Below are 20,241 nucleotides of genomic sequence, written 5' to 3'. Positions count from 1 at the left end.
ACGTGCAAGCACGCACGCACACATACACGCACATATATATATATATATACACGCATACATACACACACTCACACATACCGTGGTGGTGGCCTCTGAAGCGCGATTACACACGCACTTACTTTTCATCCAATTTAAGCCCATTTCCTCACCAATCCAATATATCTGTGCTATAGTTCAGAGCCCATTGGATCTCTTTCACTGATGGCGGCCTTCCCTCAAGTCCAGTTTAAAGGGGAAAGGGATGCCAAGAAAGTGGCTATTTAGAAAGGAGATCAAAGCATAAAACAAATGCTTTTTGGACAAACACTGCCTCACTGTGCTCCCATTTTAGAAGGAACACATGCTTTTTACAGCGATGGGCTGGACACCATTAAGACTAACGGAATAATTGTGCAGCCTGGCACAGTGTGTCCACACCCACCCATCCACTCTGTCGTCAACAGCCCTCCAAGATGTTTTCAATGCATTGAACCCGCAGACGTCACCATTACCTGACGCAAAAAAAATAACCGTCCATCTCATTCCATTTTGAATGTCAACAAAACATTCAAGCCATGAAAAATTCACTGGCCCTTACATTCATGCATATCATTATCTTTCTGATTTGTGTCATGTTCTATCTAGATCCATCACAGTGAGAGCCTCATGCAAAATTCAGGGATAATAGGTAGTGCATGCATGATAAATAGAGGTGAGCCGAGGGACAGCACTGACACTTGTTTTAAAGAAAATACATTTTTGTGTCTCATTTATGTTGTTTTTCTGCAGTAATCAGTTATTCTAACATTTTACTCACCAATTTCAGCACAAGGACTTTGGGATGCACTGACATCTGGGAGCCCCACTTAGACAAGTCCAATAGGACAAGTAATACGAGCGGCAGAAAACTAAACCATGCCGTAAACAACTTCCTAGAACTATCAGCCCGGTGGTGATTAAAGTGTCATTCCAGCAATTTATTCTTGTACGTCCTTAAAGTTGTGATACTCACAAAAGACAGACTTTAAAAAGAGTGATCAAAATTGAAGCACCAATGATATACTCTAACTTTTTATTTCCTAATATGGGCCAAAAGCACTGGACACTATATTTCCCACAATGTAACTAGGCAGCAACCCAGATGACATTATGGTTATTTTTTTCAAACTCTGGATAGGTACTCCAGAGCTGCAGAGCATATTATCCGATACCTGTTGTCACAGGCCGAGCAGTGAATGACAAGTAGACTGAACTTCATGTGTAAAGTTAATGGAGCCTCCCTTTAAAACTGCCTTCTCTCGTGATCTCTCATTATCTTCCCTCAGTCCTCGACATGTCTGTCTGTGATCATACTTTATTTCTCATCAAGAAATAGACAGACAGAGAGACAAACACAGGGGGTGGGGACACCATATATCCAGACAGTGATCTCTATCCACAGTTTATAGCATCAACTGATCGAACAGGAGATAGACCATTACAGAGAGCGTAAACCCCAGCAAGGCAGAGTAATAGCTTCTCTCGAATGTCCTGGCCACATGGAGCTGGCAGTGTGACAGAGAGATTATTATTATTGTCAGATGGTCAGATGGTGGTTGTTTTCGGGGCTCAGCTGTTTGAGTTTGGCCATCGGGATCATCACCAGGTGCTGCCACGTCCTCCCTGGGCACACACCCACCATTGGAGGGCACTGCAGGGTTGGCGCATTCCCTAGCAGGCAAGGTTGTGACTAGAATAATGTTGGAAACACGGGACACCATATTTTCTCTTTTCACTTACAGGAGGGGTGCCAGATTTAGATCATATCAGAGTTTATCTGAATGAAGAGGAATGGGAAAAGGAAGTAAAGAAAGAAGGAAGGCAGAGGTGGAGAAATTAAGAACAAACAATCCTTGACCAAGCACACAGAGAAAAAGGAAAACAGGAGAGAAATCAAGAACCAAGGGGAGGAAAAAGACAGGAGTACACAGTCTGTGGACTCTGCTGTTTGAGCGGCATGTCCTTGAATTAATTTAGTCCAAAATGCAAGAATAGAATTTCTACTCTGATTGAGGCAGATTAATTAAAAACCAAAGCCGTGTTAATTATACCCAGCTATCTCAGACAGATGAGCCCTCTGATGCGTTGTCTGTCCCTCTCTGCGCTGCTCACCTCAGCTCCTCTGGCGTTGTCCCACTTTAAATCCAGCTCCTCTATCTCCACTACATTTATACATCCGGGATATAAGTTCACATTGCAGATAAAATCATCAGCCGTGCATCGCTCTCTGTCATGGGAATTCCTCGTTTCAATGCCATTCGCACCGTGTACTTGTACCTTAGTAATATGCATTAGTAATATGTGAGGTTTTACACATTTTATTAAATTTCTTTTTTTTTTTTTTTTTAACTATACGATACATCAAAGCATAATGCAAAGTACTTCAGGGTTGAGTTGGGACTGCACTGCAACAAAATGCTACTACTCCCTGGCTGCCACTTCTCATTTCTTTCCTTTTATAGGTGTAATGAAGAACAGCGAATACATCTCTCTCTCTCACGCTCTCTCTCTCTCTCTTTTCTTGCTCTCCCTCATCTCTTGTCTCTCCATTTCCCTGCCACCTTATTGATCCCTCAGTCCAATCAGGCTCTTCTGGCTACGTGAATCTCATTCTGAGGACATGGCACCACATTTAATCTGAGCACAAATCAATAGCAGTATGCCTTTTGAAGGAATGCAAATTGTATATGTATTAAGATTAGATAAGATATTAAGATAAAGAGATGCCATAAAACCAGCCTTGAAATACATAAAAGAGTTAAGGTTGTAAATCGGGTAAGAGTAAGAATACCGACCACAAACACTGCCCTGATCGGCATAAACAGCATAATAAAAAAAACACCACCACCAGTTATACACAGATCTATATATTACTGGTATATACTTCTAACCAATCTAATCTATGATTTAAGATAGTCTAATCAGGAACAAAATTAGGTTTATGTATAACTGTTAACTACAAATGACAGGGTATTATGTCACTAGAGAATGATGTATAAAAAGTAGATATACTGTATGAATAGATAAAATGATACAGGAGGATAAAGTAACAGAGGAAATGCAGCTTTTCCATGGGTGCTTGCAACGTGATACCTCACTGCAGATACAGTATAGTCTCTATATGAGGAATGCTGCACTGCTGTGCATTTTGAAACTGAAGAGCAACTCTTTCATCACTCAGTCATGCATACACACACACACACACACACACACACACACACACACACACACACACACACACACACACACACACACACACACACACACACACACATATATATATATATATACACCAAAGGTTTATAAAGTGCAGGACAGGGTGAGTCTGCATTTCTACCGTCATTCAGTATGAAATATCAACATGCCGGTGTCAGGTAGAATCCAATATTGCTGCTTTACATCCTTGTTGCTCTCAATCAAACATTACTATCTTCCTCTCATTCCCTCTCTCAGTAATTATCATCATACTTAATCTAACCCCCCCCCCCCCATCACCCCCCCACCCTCTGAGCTGCCCCTGTCTGCTTTTAATGACAAATGAATGTAAATAAAGGAGTTGAGTAAAGTTGCAGGACAGATACCAAGCTGCACGCTCTTTTTGTCTCTGCATCAGATTACATCACAGCAATGAACACGGACACAGAGTCACGCATGGGGAACAGATACATTCATTAGCATCAGAGCCTAAGAGGCAGACACAAGCACAGGCGAGCAAAATGAAAGACAGGTGGACAAAAGCACACACACACACACACACACACACACACACACACACACACACACACACACACACACAGGCACATGCAAACACACACACGCAGCGATTCAGTGAAGGGCAATAAGGCAGTCGATGTTGCACAGTGTGTCAGTCAGGTTAATTACCGGACAGATGGCTGTCAGTGAGGTTGGGTGGGTGTGGATTTGGGGGGGGGGGGGGGGGGGTGGCATGCCCTAAAGATAATGACACTTCTTCTGTAAACATGCTTAAGTAATGCATTTACATAGGCAGGTGATAAGCAAATGTGGACACACAGGCAATTCGCCTGGCAATCAGCAGATTCCATGTACGGCAAGCAAGCATCTCTGCACCGCTATCTAATCATCTCCCAGCTATTTTCTCTTTCTCACTCTCTCTCCGCCATCACCTCCTCTTGCTCTTTCCCTCTTTTTCTGCGCTCCTAACACCTCCTCTGTGTCGCTGCTCTCTCACTAATCCACAGTGACACATCTCACCATTCAAATCTCACGCAGAGAGCGCCTGCCACGCTGCAGCTGATAATGTGCAATGCGCCACAGAGAAGCAATCAGACGATTTAACACAGAAATAAACAAGCAGTTCGCACATGACAGGTAATTCATCATTAATGACTGTAATTTTCAGCAGTCATTCCTAGTTCTGGGCCTTTGTAGTTAATGTGTCAACATGCTACTGTTGCTCTATTCCACAGTGATCGTTCAGTGGGAAAGTCTAAAGCATTCATGCTCAAGTTAGAGCATTATGCAATGTTAAATGAAGCAGTGATGGCTGGGATGGTGCGCTTTTTTTTTTTAAACTGGAAATTATGCAAACATAGATGACTTAATATGTGTGGTGAGTACTGGAAGTCTTAATGCTAATGTTGCACGATGTTACGCGCATGCGAACTCAAATGAGGACACTAATTCTTCCCTGATAACACAGCTATATAAGACTTGAGATTTGAAAAATTTCCTCAAGAAGAAAAAAAAGAACAAAATGGGATGCCATGTAGCCCTGTGAGGGGCAATAGGCAAGCTAAGTGGATGGGGTATAGTTCAAGTCGCGCCATATGGTTTACATCCTCCCCCTCCCGTGATGCACTCTCTGAGCGTATTGATCCAGGACATTCATAATCTCCCCCTGCTCTTTGCGTTTCCGGAGGTGTGCGGATGGCAGAGGTGGCTGCCGACACCAGGGGACTGAGAGGGAGGGGGGAGGGGCTGAAACCAGGCCAAGGAGCAGCTTTTTTACACTCACTGTAGTGTAAAGAGAACTGTAAATATGAGACATATATTGGAAAATTAGAAAACGATAACTATCAATTGCAATGCAACAATGCTGTGTGAAGAGTTCTTGGCAGCCATGACATATTAAAGAAAGCAGGAGGCAATTAACAGCAATGAAATATCTCCTAGGCTTTGTCAGAGTAAGACTACAAATTTCCCTAAAATTAAGATATCGGTGGCTTAACACAGTAACCAGTGGCTGTTATCCACTTAGAATACTTCACATCAGATTACCATTTAATTGGAACCATTTTCCCCCTTGAATGTTTTGTTCCCGTCACCTACACCACCCCTTCTTTTCAATTTAAAGAGCATTATTAATAATGCCTGGAGCAAAATTAATGCTTTATCTGCCAAGCTGACAGCAAAATGTGTGAGGGCTTGATTCTAAAAAAAGATGCATGCTAAGATCAAAGTAAGCAGAAAATTCACAGGGGTCAAATCCAATCTCACCGTGTTCCACTCACGACGCCAAAAAGGCTCCAGTGGGCTCTTTGAAGAGTCGACTTTGGAAACGACAGGAACAAAATCACAGGAAGGGAACAGAGGGTTTAAACAGAGGTGAGATTCACATGCACACAAACACCCAATACATCACTCAGATAGGCCAGAACACATCTGTCACAACATCACATCACAGACAGATGAGAGAATGGCAGATTATTTACTACATATATTCAATGACAACTACCTGAGTGAAACTGTAAACCTGTGAAGGAAAAACAAACTTCCCTGAAATTCAACCTCTCATACTCTGCAGTGGCAGTCCTGCTTTGGGGGGCTATTTCCTACATATCCTGTATGCGTTTCATGCACACATATGCGCAATGAACCCACACGTACATTACACCCCGAAACCAGGAAGCACAAATTACACGCAACAACAGTCTGCCTCATCCGACTCCTGTGAGTCAGGGGCGGGAGTGAGGCGGGCGTAGTGCCAGCTTGTTGCAGTGGCGTTGGGTTTAATTATCTGACCTTCCCGCCGACTGGCTCACGGGCTCCCTGCCGATGGCAAGTGCTAATCAATGTCACCCTCGGCAGTGTGATGATAAGTAGCCATGACACCCCTTATTCTCCCCCGTCTCTCGCTCCCACTCTGCCTCTCATCACATATCTTCAACTTCATCTCCCCTAACGTCTCTATCTCATAGTTATAGCTGGTATGTTGGCAGCCCTCTCCCTTTTTTAGGCTCCTTCACTCTCCCTGTAGATCTTTCGCCGCCCTTCTCTCTCTCCCTCTCTTTAGCCTCTTCTTCCCTCCCTCTCACATGCCTCTCTCTCTCTGCCCTTTCTTCACCTTTCTTCTTGCTTTTCTTCCACCCTCCTCTCGCCTCTCTGTCTCCCTTGAGTCACCCCCAGTCCCCTACCACTCTTTCCCTGTCCTCCTATCTTCAGCCCTCTATAGTGTAAGTGTTAAGTCTGCAGTGTGCAAAAGGCTCAAGGTCTTGTGTAAAAGAACTCTTCCACTTAGCTGAATGTATTTGTATTCCTGGGCCCAGAGTGCTGAGGCAGCACCAGTACTTTGTTCAAGCAGTGGCAAAGTGCTCTCATCTCCCCATCACTGGCCGACCTTGGTGGTCTCCTATACCTGAGTCCTAGGAGCAGTTGTGAATGTGTGCTTGATGTGTTTATATATGTGTGTGTGTGTGTGTGTGTGGTGTCACCTCTCTCTAATTGACCCCTCCCCTCACGCAGTGTCAGTGAGGCACTAAAGTCTCTCAGAGGTGGCTCCTTGTCCTTGAGGTGAACAAGGCTCTGCAGCGTCAGTGCAGCATGAGTGCGAGCAACAGCTTGTGGTTTCACATGAAAAGCAATTAGGAGAGTAAAAAAAAAAAGAATCGCCTGCAGATCTTGCAATAACACAGTTCTCCTCTCACACAGCTGCTAATTTATTCATGGATCCATCACTGTGGTGTGCAGTTTACAGGATATTCCAATCGAATTATGTTAGATACACAACAACACTTGGCTCATTCAAGCTTTGTCAAAAATGCACTATTGAAAGCAATGACCATCTATACGGAGTAACATCAGTTAGATGTGATATCACTGTGCCACTCATGTCGTTTTGGGTATTGTGTGCTAATTGGGGGCCAAGCACATTCTCAAAAACTGAGGTACAGGTCAAGCGCATAATTTTTTACAAAAGTACCACGACACACTTAATGGGCAATGAATGCATAACTTTTACCTATCAAACATACAAAGTTGTTTTTTATGGCTGAAGGCACAAACGTGTGCCGGGTCAGCGCGCACTGAAGTCAGTCAAGGTGCCACAATGATTTAGGCTGCTGGGAAAAAGTAATCCTCCACCTGGTTCTGGTACAGTAGTGACTACTTTTGGATGGTCTTTTTTATCCTGTCTCATGCTGTCTACACAAAGAGAGGAGATTAGCAGCAATAAGCATTTTGCTAGTTGGAAACCTCAAGTGGGAAGAGGAGAAAAAAAACACTACATTTGTATTTTTCTCAATATTTCCAAATATTTAACAGTGCATTTTGCTTTTTTTGAAAATATTATTTTCAAAATGTACGAATCATAGGGGTTCTTGCAAGAAAGGGAACAGTAATGTAATAGTGTAAGGTCTCAGCAACACATTTTTAACATAACTCTTCGTTATGTCTCTTTTTATGTGTTTCTATTGCAACCCATTAAACTGAGTTGTCAGGTTTTTGGTTAACTAATAGCTGTAGGATTCTTCTGGTGTTGCTGTAAAATTAGTTTAATATTAGTCCAATTAAAAAAATTGTGTAGTAGCATGTTTTACAGTAAGATCTAGAACTTATTAAAGAACTAAATATTATTGAGGTGAAAACAAGTCAAGCAAACATTTCTTAGTTGACCATGTTTCTAACAACCCATTACTCAACTAATCGACTAATAAGGGGGCAGCTCAGTGCACCTTTGCCTCATCCCTAGAATACTTGCTTTTATCATATAAAATGAAAAAAAGTTGTGCACTAATTGGTCTGCATGTTCAAAAGAAGGTTAAAAAAAAAAAAAAAAAAAAAAAAAAAATATATATATATATATATATATATATAGATATATAAATCCCTAACGAGCTACAAGCTTGCTCAGGGAAAGGCACCTGCTGGGAATAAGCTGACTGGGTAGTTGGCTGGGATCAGGGTCACAGGATGTTGACTACATTCACATTCACACTTTCTTATCAAGACAAGCGGCTTTCTGAATGATAACGAGGTTAATGATGGTCGAATGGATGGAGGGGCCGAACAACTGTGAGCAACATTGGGTCTAAGCGCACCTCAGCATCACCTCACTGCTTCTGGGACCACCACCACCATCATCATTATCTACATCTACATCATCATCATCATCATCATCATCATCACATACAGAGTCACGGCCATCATCAAGAGCTGCATCACTATCTTGAGTTTTTAACTAATCATGTGTCTGCCTGTGGCCAAATGAGATAGAGCTGCCTATCCCAAAACTCTCTCTGTGTGTGTGTGTGTGTGTGTGTGTGTGTGTGTGAGCTGCTGAGCCATAATGGAATCCTCAGGGCTGTGAATGAGCAGAGGAAAGAGGAACACTGATGGATGTGTCTGGTCACTGTGGAGTGTGTTTCAGGTAGAGAGGTAGAGAGAGAGAGAGAGAGAGAGATGGGAAGAGAGAAAGAAAGAAATGTGAGAAGGGATAGGAGGGAGGGAAACAGAACAGAGAAAACTGAAAAATGGACAGCATTATATTGACACAAATAGAGGGAAGGGTGGGAAGCTGGGTAGCATAGCTATCTCACAAACACAAACACACACAACACACACACACACACACACACACACACACACACACACACACACACACACACACACACACACACACACACACACACACAGCAGCAGCATAAAGTACTAAAGCACGCACACAAGTGTTCACCAATATGCATTAAACTTAATTTTCTGCAATTAAAAGTCCAATTTTTAAAAAGTCATGTGAACAAATTGACACAGCATACATTCTGCCTTCGTAAGCATTTGTGTATAAGTGCATATACACGTACAGGACATTAACCAGTGTCCACTTACAAACTGGATAAAGCCTTAGCTGTAACTGAGGGAACGCTTGACACCACTTTTCATTTGGAAGACTTCTAATTGGTCAATTGCTTACCTCTCATGCTCAATCAGCTGTTGCCTAGCAACTGTAGTGCGGGGGAGCAGTAGGAGATCAGCAGGGAAAAAAGGGCTGGGCAAAAAGTGAGAGGAAGGCAAAAGAGAGGTGCGGGTGGTGGTGGGGGTAATTAGTCTGTTTGTGCTTATTTTGTTGGACAGAGAGAGACAAAGAAAGATATACAGAGAGGTGAAGGGAGAAAGAGAGAAATCACACAGCACACAGAGATGGAGAGAAAGTAAAAAGAGGTAAATATTGCCACCCAATTCCATTTTCAACAGATTCACTTGAACAGGCTCAGCAATGCACAACCACATGTCCAATTTACCAGCTAGAGTGTCAACAAACACGGCATCTCTGAAAGAGTCCTTAGAGTGCTTTCCTGCATGATTCACAGATAACGCTGACAGCTTACACATACCGTACGCTATTGTCTCTCATAAGACAAATACCAGTGTATTGCCAAAAGCATTACAAAACATACTGGGTAAATATTCACCACAAAAATGATGAAATCCTGTGCAAACTGAAATCACTGTTGACTTGGCGAGTTATCCAGGTACTCATCTTTCCCTCAGAAAATGGACTGAGGCAGAGATCTTGACAATACAAAAACACAACAAACATGAAAATGCTTTCAAACTTTTGGAAAACTTCATTGATTTAACACGGCAAGTTGTTGAACGACTGCTCAGGTAAAATCACTCGTAGCACGATAAGTGTAACTAAATCTAACTTCAAATATAGAAACATCGGAGGCGGGACTGCCCTGATCTTGATCCTGACTTTGTTGGGTAGTTGTCTGGTTGAGCATTAAAGATGTCTCTCATAATCTTTACCACTACCAGCAAATTCACTTTAACTACTTGTCTTGAACTTACTTGAGACAGAACACAAGTTGCATCTGATGAGTAAGATGAATGTTGTGTGAATGTGAATGTTGCACATTTTTGGAACCAGGTAGCTCTTTCACTATCTCGGCTGTTGTCTGTGACAGTGTCTGTGACTATATCTGTCTCTCATCTCTGATTCATTTCGTTAATTTAATTAATTTGTGTTTAGAATTTTAGAATTTTTATTTGCTTTTTCTTCTCTAGTTCCTTTTTTCTCTTCTGCATTCTTTAGTGTAACATGATTCAAAATGTTTTAGAGAAAGGTGATCACAACAAAGTATTCATGAAAACATATTCAGCTTCCGTTTTCATCAGATCATAATGCAACACTCTTTTTGTAGGTTGAGGTTATTGTCCTGTCCAGGTGGTGTTAAGCTGTGACTCCATGTGCTGGCTGGGACATGTAAAAACGGGCAAGACTATAAACAGAGGCAGGTATCCCGAAGGTAAAACATGCGACACACTTACTTAGAATACCTTGGAGGACTTCAAAATAACACGCCATCGTCAGCGCGCTGTCAGAGGTACGTTCGTGTCTCTGAACCCTCCACAGTAACTGCAGAAATAGCTACAGGAAAATGCGATTGCCAAGAAGTCTGAAATGCTTGTCTTTGAATTAAAGTTGGAGGAGGTTATGTGGCTTGATATCAGCAAGATTATCATTACAACTGAGCTTATTTTTTAATAGGTTGTTAAGAATGCAGCTACCTACACCAGGGCCACATGTCTTACATTCACCACAATACTGGGACTTGATGCAATCTAATATTGCAACAAATGCAGTGACAATACCTTACTATAACCGTAACAATGCCTCACCATCCTTTTGGGAAAGGAAAGCTCTCACACTACTGCAGCCATACAAATCACCAAGAATGTGTGAGGTCTATGTACCCTTCCCTTTTGTTCTCTCCCTCCGTTCCTTCTTCCCTCCAGAGGTGGTCGATGAGAAAGGGCCTAGGTGGGTGGTGGTTATCCCTTAATGACCCAGTTTACTTTGAAAAGGCATTGATCTCAGCCAGCGCTTTACTCAACGCTAACAAAGGAGCCTCAAAGCCCATTTTAGATAATGCTGTAGATGACATTGTTCTTCATTCTACAGAATAAATACTTTGTGATTCTCAGTCCTTGTCACATCACATCTTTGTCTCTGTCACTGGGAATATGATTATTCCTAGATAAATCTCTGTGTAATTGAATTCAGACCTCGCTTAATCTATCTGAATCTGAGATCAAATGTAAGAGACTGGGGTGAATTTGATTTCCGTGTAGTTTTTCCAAAGAAATGCAGATGCAGTATTTTTAATTTTCCAAAGAACATCATTTTGAAAATGAAGACCCAATGAGATTAGATGAAATGTAAATAGGACTATCCTTTCCGCCAGCTTTCTCAGATGCCATTCACACAATCAACAGTTTGCTGGGACTGCAGCGGAGAACCTGTGTGAGAGTGCAGGGGGAGGGGAAGGAACAACACTGTAGGCAGGTGAGTATGCATGCATACGTGGATGTATAACTGCTTTGTTCCAAGGATCATTAAAGGGTTTGAAATTTTTGGATAAAAGCAACAATGTATAATTTAGCATATTTTCAAATCCCCTCCATACTGCTGCATACAGATGCTTGCTGGAAACACCAATATTTGAGATGGAGGGATTGGCTGTTGTATACTGTACCAATGTACCATTGATGAGCTGTGTTGAAAGAAACTTGCTTTTTAAAGATAATTTGCACACGAAATGTTGCTATTAAGTTATTGCACTGCTTCCCACTAGCAGAAATACAGGAAAAAGAAACAGGGCCGTAGGAGCTGGCCAAATAATGAGACGAAGCAAAAGAGGCATAGTACAAGATGGGTATGGAATAAGAAGGTGTCTGCAAATGGGAGACAGGCTGGTAACAGTTCTGATGGAGAAACGTCTTGCAGAGGGGTGATAGGAATGAAGTGGATAGATGACGGAGGCGGAGAGCAAGAGAAACAGACAGTTCAAAAGTAAGTAAATAGACGTGTGGAGAAACAGAAAACACTTTAAATAAAAGAGAGGGGATTGAATGTGAGAAAACCTAATAGCTGTGGGAGCAGGAGAGACTGTGTTAGCAGGTCTTAAAGAGAAGTCTGGGAAAAGACACCAACAGAAATGAGAGGAAGAGGAGGGACAGAAAAGATGGGTGAAAGAAAGGTTTGTCTTACATCTAATCTTAAATATAAATAATCCAATACTTATTTATTAAGTTACTGTTTCTCTTCCAATCTTGCTATTAATGAACATGTTTTTGAGCTAAAAGTGAGTGGCACTTAACTGCATAAAGATCCAAGTGTGAAGACACTGTATGATTGTTAAACTCACCTTTTGAGGGGGTCAGATTGTGCTACAGATTATACTGCATTAATACCAAAATCTACATATTGTGTGTAGAGTATAGTCGATTGTAATGCAACAATGTAACAATGGAGTTAAATATTTGTGAATAGATCCGACAGGAGATGTATGAAAATCATACAAATGGCATTACCAGCATTGAGAGTAAACTAGCCAGGAGCATCATAAATAGTGACTGGAGTCATTACATTATCACATGAAGAACAACTGATAGCAGGTGTCTGCTGTCAACCTGGTCTGATGTAATTATTAATAGAAATTACACCAGATGCAAAAACTGGACTGGAAATCTGTTGCCTTCAGCATCTCTGTTGTCTACAATGACTTTCCCCATCTATTCAGAAATTGTGTTAATAACAATGTGTTTTCCCCATCCTATGAAAACAGTATGCAAATATTATGTGAACAGATGGTGTTTCACAGCCTATCAGCAAGAGAAATGGCAATGTAATCTAAGCATGACCACTTTAGATGTGTGTTAATGGTTAAAAAAGTTTAAAAAAAAAATGGCTACCTAGTATCTGACCACAGGATTTATGTTAAGGCCAGGTAACGGAGACCTTAACAGTGCCCTTAAGTATCTGGTCAGATCAGTGCTGCATCTCAGCCCTCATCTATTTGCCTGAGCCCAGCAGTGAGGTCCCTGTCTTGATCTCCATTGCTGATAATGAGGCCTCACATTTAAGCTAATCACCATCATCTCACCATCAACGCATAAAGAGGAATATTTCCACATTTAATACTAGTAGTGAGTCATACGTTGGCTTGCTACTGCAGTGATATGATATTGGGAATAGATGAGTGCATTAGAACACCCCCCCCTCTCCCCCTTCCTTTTATCTCTCTCTCTCTCTCTCTCTCTCCTTGCCTTACTGTGTACAGGTGGGGGCGGCAGAGGCAGAAAAGCAGAGGGAAATCTCTGTGAGCGCTCCTGAACTTCTACCTGGAAATATGCATGCAGAGGTGTGCATCATACACACTGTACACCTTTTCTGCTCCAATCAGTCATTGATGTTCTCTCAGCCCGGTGCATCTACAGCATTTCTATATGAACGTTAAACATCTTCTCTGCATGTGTCGCCATACTGAAGTGGGTGTCCTAACCTGCTATTTTTGTCTCATGGATCAACAGTGCTGCTCTGTGCGTTATGGATGTCAGAAACCATGGCCGTTGCCATGGTGATGCCACACTGCAATATTCTTTTGCAGCTCGCCTGCCTGCCGATGCTTACAGCACTTCCAAGCTGGGAAAAACGACAGAGGAGGGAGGGGAAGGAAAAGGAGACAAGAGGGGAGACTAGAGTAGAGGGGTCTGCAGCAGGATCCACCAGAATGCTAATCACCCTTTCTCGACAGTCTGTCCTTCATTTTGCAGGAGACAATGCCGAAGACTATGAGAGAGGACGTTAATGTGTACGTAAACACAAAAGCATACATACAAAAACATAGCCATGCATGAGTGAGTGTATACATTCCACATGTACATATACAGGCAAACATACACACAAGGTCACTGCATGAACACACAGATGTGCGGAGCAGCAAATGCAAAAATGAACAATCCACACACACTTACATGCTTCAACGCTTATGTATGCATTAACACTGCAACATGTGTCAGTACTTCAGGGCTTAATCTGATGGCAACCAGCAGTCCGCCCTGCTGCTGAAACATCCACGCCATTAACAAATGCTCAATTATTAACGAGCCACAAAATGGATCTAATTGCTCACTGCAGCCCAACATCTCCATCAGCATTCTCAGGACATTTCTGGAGCAGCCAGACGTATTCCTGCTCTCAGTAAGCTCCCTGGGAAAAAAAGACACTGATATGCACAATATTCCCTGTGCTGTTAGGATTTAGGGGTCGGACCACTATAGAGAATCACGGAAGCTGCAATTACCATGTTGGCAAAGTTGCCTTTAATCTGAAAATTTTTATTGAATCCACTATAGATGGTTGTGTTTTATGTACGATACACACTGAAGTGCAGATCAGAGGCTGGGCTTGGTTTAAAGAGGTTGGAGACAATGTCAAGGTCACAAGTCATTTCTGGTGAAGGCACATCATCTGCATACTGTAATTAAAACTGCAGGCTTGAAGTGCTGCCATAAAATAAGACTCTCCTCTCATTTTAGAGACTCAAAGCCTTAACTCCCTTCATGATCTCTGGCCCTTCTTTACTTTTATTTTGGAGGGTATTAAATCAGCCATGTTTTATGAAGCATTCCACAAGGATCTATTGTCAGCCTCTTCACAGTTTCATCTTCTTGCTAATGCTAATAAAGGATGCAAAGGGGGATGCCCTAGTTTTGCTAATGGTAGCTCATTAAGCTTAGCTTGCTGGATTCAGAGCAGAAGGTTCACCCCTGGTGATATAGAGGATTGATTCTGTCCATGTTTCCACTGGGTAAATCTTGGTTATAAAGCACGAGCAAGATCATTTTACCCACAGTCTCAATGAAAGCCAGTTATCCACTTAAAATAATAAGATGTCCTTGTATCTGTGACCACACAAGACGGAGATATAAGTTGCGTGCAGGAGGACCCACTTCAGTTTAATATTTTTTTTTCTTGAATACACACCTGTACTGATGAATGTCTTCACACTGTATATGCATCTAAATTCAAAAATGCAACTAACATTCCTGTGAACAATGTGTAAGTACCATGGTTGGACCTCGGTGGATAAGGAAACTCTCCTGTGTGATGGTTCAAACAACAAAGTGGTGAACTGGCGAGTGCTGTGACAGTTCAATAACACAATATTGTCATACTGCATCCCCTTGGGTACAGCAGGTAGATGCAGCTCTGTGAACCCAAGGTCAATGTTACTCCCAATTCTCCACAGTGGGGAAGGGAAATGCAAGGGGGAAGGAGGGGGGAGAGAGACAGAGAGAGAGAGGAGGGGGTCGAGTCTCCTAAGTCCTCCACAGTCAGGCCCCTAGCAACCAGGTAGCATCACAGGCCAGATGACCCAGCCAGCCCACACAGCCCTTTGCCCAGCCAGAGTAAAGCCAATTACATTGCAACAGGGAGCACTCCCTCACCAGCACCTTAAACCTGCAATCTTCATTGATTCCAACAGCAAAGTCCAGGAGCACAAAAGGCTGTTCCCCCGTCCCAGAGTGAGGGCGTTCTGGTGTCCTCACAATGACAAAGCCCTCCACCTCCTCTGTCATGACCACCTGGGTGACCCTCACAACATCATCATCCGCACTGGAACAAATGAATGTGGCCGCAAGGGAGAGACAACACAGAGTTTCTAGGGCTAACATCACCACCCCCACATTGCAGCCATGAACTGACTTCATCTGGGACCTGATCCACAACATAAACAGGGTGATCACCTTAGAATGTGCGGCACTAAACAAGGTCAACATCGCCCATCACCCCACTTTGACATATGAACATCTGTATGACCAGCCTACAAGAGCCAAGCCTACCAGAGCCAAGCCTACCAGAGCCAAACTCATCAGAGCCAAGCTCATCAGAGCCAAGCTCATCAGAGCCCATCTTACCAGAGTTCAGCCAACTGGAGGCTCACCCAGCACAGCCCCGCCCACTTTAAATCAGTGGCAGTGCTTCTAGGCCTCCAGAGCACGTATCTGGAGCAGGACACTATGCAGAACAGCGTGACATGGTTCAAGCCATACCTCCTGGGATGCAGCCTATCTTTGCACAGATAGTGGCCAACCACTCAGACGTCAGAGAGGTGAAGCAACTGCAACACCTCTGTACTTTCTGTATTAAATCATTATTGAATTGAATTTGAATCTGAAAATAATATTTTACTTGCCATTATATTTGATCTATGTTTGTAAATGATTATTAATGAAATTTCTATCTATTAGTTCATGGAACATTCTGTGTTTTTGCCGTTCGCCTTTTGGACTGAAGAGCACGGACCCAGAATTCATCTCTAGCATGAAAATGACAACACAGACACCCACTGTCCATCAAAAGATATTACAACCATCCCTCAAACGGGAACACACATGTCACAGTAGTGATTCAGGTGGGGTTATAGTGTTTCACTGTCAGACCAAAAGACACACTGTCAGATCACTGCCAGATAAACAAAACAAACTGTACAGTAGACAATAATAGCGCCTGAGCCCTGTAAATAATGAAGATTCAAAAATATGATCACTTCGCCTAAAAATCACAGATCTAATTAATACATTCCTCTGTGTTAAGTTTCAACCAAAGCAAATGGCTGTTACAAAAATAGATGATATTGATCATATATCAGCCAGTAAAGCAGGTCTTACTAGGAACGGCTCTGCATGTAAACACAGACTGAAAAAGGAAGAGGGGTACAAAAAGGACTGCAAAAAAGTCCAACCTAAAACACTATGTTGAATGGAGAGAATACAAACAGATAATTAGACATAAGAAAAAAAACAATATCATGATCAAAACAAAAAAAAAAAAAAAAAAGAGAAAGTGAGAAAGAGTTCATTTATCAAAATCAGTTCTGGGAGAGATGGAAAAACTTAAACAACAAAATTGTAAGATTTGGAAAAATCATTTTGAAAAAACTATATGAGCACTTAAGAATCTCAAAGACAGAGAGACACATTTTAGAAAAAAATGATCATCCATGGATCAACAAGCAAAAATAATAAGGATCCCCCCTTGATTACCTAATTACAACGAAAGAAGACAGCCTAGAAAAATGAAATCTGGCAAAGCATGTGGAAGTGATGACATCAGGGTAGAGATGCTGAGACACAGCAGCCCTGAGCTGAGACAGGCTCTGCTTCAGTTGCTCAGTCTGGTTCTTCAGTCAGGGCTGCTATCCTGAGATCTGGAGCCGGGGGCTTTTTCACCAATACACGAGAGTGGAGATAAAAATTAGACCCTAACAACTACCGAGGCATTTGTGTGAGCGGTAATCTGGGGAAGGTTTTTTCAGCATTATCAATGCCCAGATGCTGGCCTTCCTTATGGAACACAATGCCCAGGGTAAAGGGCAAATTGCCTTTTTACCAAATCATCACACTACTGACCACATTTACACTCTACACACTATAATCATATACACTAAAAAAAAAGGGTAACATTTTTGTATGTTTTATTGGTTTTAAAAAAGGCTTTTGATTCTGTTTGGCAAGAGGGATTATATTATAAAATCCTCCAAATGAGAGTGAGGGGTAAAGAGAGGGAGAGAGAGAGAGAGAAAGAGAGAGAGAGAAAGAGAGAGAGAGAGAGATAGAAAGAGAGAGAAAGAGAGAGAGAGAGAGAGAGAGAGAATGATAAATACAACAGACAGAGGGAAGTTGCAGGGGAGGGAAGGGGTGGCCTTGCATGATGTGAGAGCTCACAGGAAACTGGGTAACTAATGGTCCTTCTCCTTTCGCCAATTACTGTTAGTCATTCAGAGCTGGTCTCACTGGGTCCTGAGCCCTATGACAATCCTCCATGGTCCCATCTAACCCCCTCCACCCATTCCACCGAGGTGTAAAAAATAGCACAGTGTTAAAAAAAACACAAGGGGCTGTGTTAGCGGGGCTGTATCTCTACAGGTAGCCGGGAGAAAATTACATATGATCCATTAGGTGCGAATTGATTTCTGCCTTGCGGCAAAAATTGAGGCAGGTTGAACAGTTTTGTCAGATGACCCTGTGTCTTTTTTTTTTTTTTTTTTTTGATTGGATCCTTGTGCATCATGACCCCGACTGTACCACCGCGGCAGCCTCATTGAAATGAATGAGGGGGAAGTGTTATCTGATGCAGCGATAACATCGTTCTGAACAGTGTAACTCTCCTCTGTCTCTGGTAGTGCAATATGTTTATTTGTCATATAGTTTATTACCATAAATACTGTGTTTGTCTATACTGTGTTTTCCCCTAGCCCCTCTTTTCTCCTTACCCACTTTCTGGGTATTTGGGTTGCCTTCTGGTTTCTGGTCCCACCTGACAAGCCTGGAGGCCCTAGGCGCAGAGGAGCTCCTGGCTGCCTCTCCCTTAGCTGAGCCTCAAGGGTCCACTGCTGCTGGTGCTGGAAATCTGGCAGGCTGGGCAGGCATGAGGATCCTCTGCCTCAGCCCAGGCATGCAGATCCATGACCCCAGGGGGGGTGCAGACTCCTACACTGAGTAGTTAATATATTCTCAACACTCCCCTGGCCAGGGGCTCAGAGTCTGAGAATACTCCACGAGGACCCAACTGCACACACTGACAACATTCACAAATGAATATGTTAGGCAAGGCTTTGCTACACCCTTTAGGCAGACTTAAATATATAAGTGGCTATTATCAGAAATGAATACGGCTTTGTCTAGAGTTGTAGATGTTCTAAGTATACCTTCAGAATATGGCAAAAAGGAACATGAGAATGTAAATAATTCTAGCAAGATATTATGCACAGGTTTCTTCCTCAGAGATCTCCCACAGGAATCTTTTCATCAGGGACTAAAACAGATATAAAAAACTCAGAGAGGCTGACCTGCTCCCACTGCTCTTAGATAAGCACTATTTATCACTTCACAAGATTTTCATTTAATCGAAATAGTCAAAACTGGATGCAAGACAGTGTCAGACACTCTTTCCATCCCCTGCAGGACCTTGGCAACAAGTAAGCCAACATCATCCATTCAATACAATCAAAAGAAGTCTCCATAAAAATCCACCATTAAACCCTGCCTTCACTGCAGTGACCTTCTGACAACCTCTGTTTAGTAGAAGGGTCACTGAGGATCCAACCAATGCCGCCTGTTTCTAAGGGCTTTGGGCTCCTGGGAGGCAGTTAGCAGTCTCGTGGCCTACATACAAAAGTCTATGGGACTTGAAAGACAACTCATTAGGGAAAATCTCCACTTAGCAGTATCCATGGTCTGTGGTCTTCAAAGACAGATGATTTAATCTCAGCTGCAGCGGAATAATTGCTCCTGCTTGTCAGTTGTTAGCACCAACAGTAAAGTAAACATAATTTTTCCTGTTCAATTATTTGTCAGCACATAAAGGGAATAATTTATAGCAATGTAAAATTGATTTTTCAGTCATGCTATTGTTACTTCAATAAACCGAGTGCCATGGACGTATCGTAAACTGGTAAGAAAAAAAAACCTACCAGGGGCGTTAACATGACAGCAGAAAACCCGTTATTGTCATTCTCTTTTGAATTTCTCTTGCTTCACTTGTATTCTTCACATCTAACAAAGCACAGCTGCAGTGTACTTCATTACAAAAAATCCAGTGTCACACACATATACAGTGTCCATCCCATTTGTACAGTATCCCTCACTGCACCAGCTCCATAACTCATCTCACCATTACACTGCATTAGTTGCCCTCAGCTTAATGCGAGCCCATATTTTTGTGTAACAACTTAATAGATTGGGGAACGAATGAGTTCCGCAGCCTCTTATGCTTAACCAGTGGGACACTGAACCCTCTATTTAACAGCATGAGCTGATATTCTCAGAAATAAAACCACTAGAAAAAGAAAAAGACCGGACTCAAAGCTATTTTAATATATGCAGCTCGAAATCTTCCTGACTCAAGTGTTTAACCCACCGTCTTTAAGCAGTCTGGTGGACACACTGGTAGTAAGCAGTACAGAAAAACATATGTACCAAACAGTGAAGCCATACTGCAAAATATTTGATATTACAAAAATATGGAAAAATAGCAACTGAATCTGCCATTTTAACCAAAGCGACAAAATCCTCTGAAAAAAATGAATATGCAGTTGTGCCTTGCTACTTCAAAGTCTGCATTCCCTTAATACCACTGACAGTTATGTGCTAATAATGTCAACTGAAAACACTTTT

At 42.3% G+C, this 20,241-nt stretch overlaps 1 protein-coding gene across 2 annotated transcripts in view; it reads right to left on the bottom strand.

The window, feature by feature from the left end:
- The window catches only part of gabbr2 (gamma-aminobutyric acid (GABA) B receptor, 2), a 177,304-nt gene that overhangs the window by 31,031 nt on the left and 126,032 nt on the right, over positions 1 to 20,241 (bottom strand). The window lies entirely within an intron of this gene.

The sequence above is a fragment of the Seriola aureovittata genome, chromosome 16 (assembly GCF_021018895.1).
Source record: "Seriola aureovittata isolate HTS-2021-v1 ecotype China chromosome 16, ASM2101889v1, whole genome shotgun sequence".
Taxonomy (NCBI): Eukaryota; Metazoa; Chordata; class Actinopteri; order Carangiformes; family Carangidae; genus Seriola; species Seriola aureovittata.
This window is presented reverse-complemented; position numbering and strand designations above follow the sequence as displayed.